The sequence below is a fragment of the Solanum pennellii genome, chromosome 10 (genome assembly GCF_001406875.1).
Source record: "Solanum pennellii chromosome 10, SPENNV200".
Classification (NCBI taxonomy): domain Eukaryota; kingdom Viridiplantae; phylum Streptophyta; class Magnoliopsida; order Solanales; family Solanaceae; genus Solanum; species Solanum pennellii.
In genome coordinates, this window is record NC_028646.1 from 4,732,957 (window position 1) to 4,736,116 (window position 3,160).

Consider the following 3,160-nt stretch of genomic DNA (forward strand, 5'->3'; position numbering starts at 1 on the left):
TTGATAGAGGCCCATAGAACTTTACTATCTTCAAAATCAATCAGGTCGACTTCTACATGTTCCTCCATATTTGCTTTTCCAGAATCTAAATAAAATTTTGCATCTGCAGAATATGACTCCGTCTTAATGAAAGGATTGATGTCTGCATCTATTTTGAGGACTTCACTATCTTTCATATAGTTCAAGCACTGATGCAAAGTAGATTGTACAACTCCATTTTCATGAATCCAAGGACGTCCGAGCAAAAAGTTGTATGATGTTTTGGCATCTATGACATGAATCAAAGTGTTGGATTTCACATCGCCAATGGACAATCCTACACGAATCTTTCCTATGGATCGTTGTCCTCACTGATTGAAACCTTGGATCGTTAGGTTACTTTTGGACAATTCATGAATGGAGATCAGAACAACTTTTGGCATGATATTGATTGCCGAACCACCATCGATTAGTATGCGCTTAAGATGTTGTTCTCGAATAGAACCTATAACAAACAAGGGCCTATTATGTAGCTTAGACCCTAACAGCAAGTCATCATCCGTGAAGGATATTGTAGCACAACATGGGGCAACTTTGTCATCAGTTTGATGTTTTTGTGTTATTATCAAATTAGTCACCTTCGTTTCCCTTTGTTTCGTCTGTGCTGGAAATAACATGTGTTGCACCAATTTGACTACTACAAAAGAATTTTTTAGGAAAGAATTCATCCAATGTAATGGGCCTTTGAACTTCTGCGATAAAGAATCATTAATCTTTCAGCTAGTACAAAGCTTGATGCTTTTTGATGGTTGTAGTGGATTCACATCACTCCTTGTTGCTCTTGTTTTAGAAAGTCATATCCTGAGAACTGCTTGATGTCTCCGCTTCTTACGAGTAACCTAAGTCCAATAGTCAACTTCACTTTCTTTTTGGTTGTCTATCTCTAGTGAACCCTCAAGAGTTTTCCTTGGAACATCAACTGCAATAGGAGCTAAACTTCCGAATCACAAGAAGGTGGTGTTTAGAATAGATAACGACATTGAACACTTCGTTTGATTTGGTGCTATACTAGCATGATTTGCCTCCGCTGTTTCATCTTGGTCAATGATGATTTTTCCTTCACTTACCAACATCATGATCTTCTTCTTCAAGATAAAACATTTACTTGTCGGGTGGCCAAGGACGCGATGTAACTTGCAATATCTAGGATCACCAACCTTATTGATCTCTTCGAGCCTCTTTGATTCAGGAAGATCGATAACTTTCTTAGTTAGCAATTCCTCAAGGATCATAGGTACATCTGCATCTAGAAATGGGTAAACCTTTGCCTCTAGCTCCTTCAAGGTTGGACGTCGCCTCTCCTCTCTTGGATATTGAGGTGAGGGTTCCTCCTCTTTTAGTTTACTTTTGGTGGTGACCTTTACAGAAGTTGCTTTCATCGCTATAATATCCGTAGTTTGGGTCTTTGAGGTCATACCTTTTCTGAATTCCTTCTTTATTTTGTCAGATCACCAAAGGAGATGTCTTTCCATTACTCGCTATGCTCAACTCCATGTCATGCGCTCATGTATCAAGTTCCTCAAATGTTTGCGGTTTGATTTCTTGTAGTATGTATAGAAGTCCCCAATGCATACCCTGAATGCACATTTCCATAGATGATATTTCAGAAAGACGATCTTTGCATCCAAACTCAATGATCTCCATCGATTGATGTAATCCACCACTGGCTCATCCTTTCTTTGCTTAGTGCCGGTCAACTTTATCATGCTTACAGCTAGGCGAGTACGGTAGAAACGATTGAGAAATTCCTTCTCGAGTTGCTCCCAACTATCAATGGACTCGTGTTCTAGGTCGATATACCAGTCGAATGCATTTCCTTTCAGCGAACGAACAAACTGTTTTACCAAAAGGTCACCATGTGTTCCAGCATTGATACAAGTTTCAATAAAGTTGGCGACATGCTGCCTTGGGTTCCCCTTGCCATCAAATTGTTGTAGCTTTGGTTGCTGATAGTTTGCTGGCATTAATAGACAATCAATTCATCTAGTATATGGCTTGGAGTAATACAAGGAACTTTGTGGTGTTCCTCCATATTGAGCCTAGATAGTGTTCATTATCATGTCTTGCAACTGTTGGACAAATACTGCAGCAACTGAAGCAAATTGTTTCTCTTTTTGAAACTTGGAATTTGCTAGAGATTCCTCAACGTCCTTGTTTTGTTGATCAAAACCAGATGGACAAGTGGGAACGTGACTTGACTCTCTAGGTGTAAAGGTCTTCAATTTGTTCATAAGTTGAGCAATATGAAGATTTTTTTCATCAACGGATTTCTTCAAGGCCTCAATGGTTTGCTCCAGCATCGCGAACTTCTCGTCCATGTTTGTTGAGTCAGCCATCAAAGCATTCACATTCATTGAAGTAGGAGAATCCATTGTATCTCCGGAATTACCGGAGTTGGAGCCAATTTGAGAGGATTCTCCGGAGAATACTGACGCAAGATTGTCCCTAGGTTTTGCACTTACGACCATCGTATGAGATTTGTTATTTTTCATCGCCTCCAAAGAAGTGAAGTATTCAGATCCATCTAGCCCACTGTTTTTGAACTTACACCGAGTAATCGGGCCAACATGACTGAGACCAGCAGACACGACATCAATATCCTTGTCAGAAAAATCACAACTCTTCCTAAACGTCATTGCAATAGTAGCCTTTGTAGTTTCTGATTCGCAAGAGAAAGAGATGAAGAGCAGAATCGGTCCCACTGGGCGTGCCAAATTTGTTCGCAACAAACTTTCGTTAGCACTGAAAATCGACTGCAGCAAAATAAATAAAAGAAAAATGTGTGAATCATTGTGAGTACAATTCTGTTGTTCTCTTGATTCTCTCTCCCAAGTTTCTCCGCGATTCGAGGGCTTTCAGTAGCGTTGTCACGACCCAAAACCGAGCCGCGACTGGCACCCACACTTACCCTCCTATGTGAGCGAACCAACCAATATAAATCTTAACATTTCAATTTAATATCAACAGAAAGTAATGCGGAAGACTTAAACTCATTAATAAAAACCAATTCAATAACTTCTAAAATTCAACATCTATTATTCCCCAAAATCTGGAAGTCATCACCACAAGAACATCTATGATCAAATTACTAAACTAAGAGTATTCTAAGAAGCTAAAATAA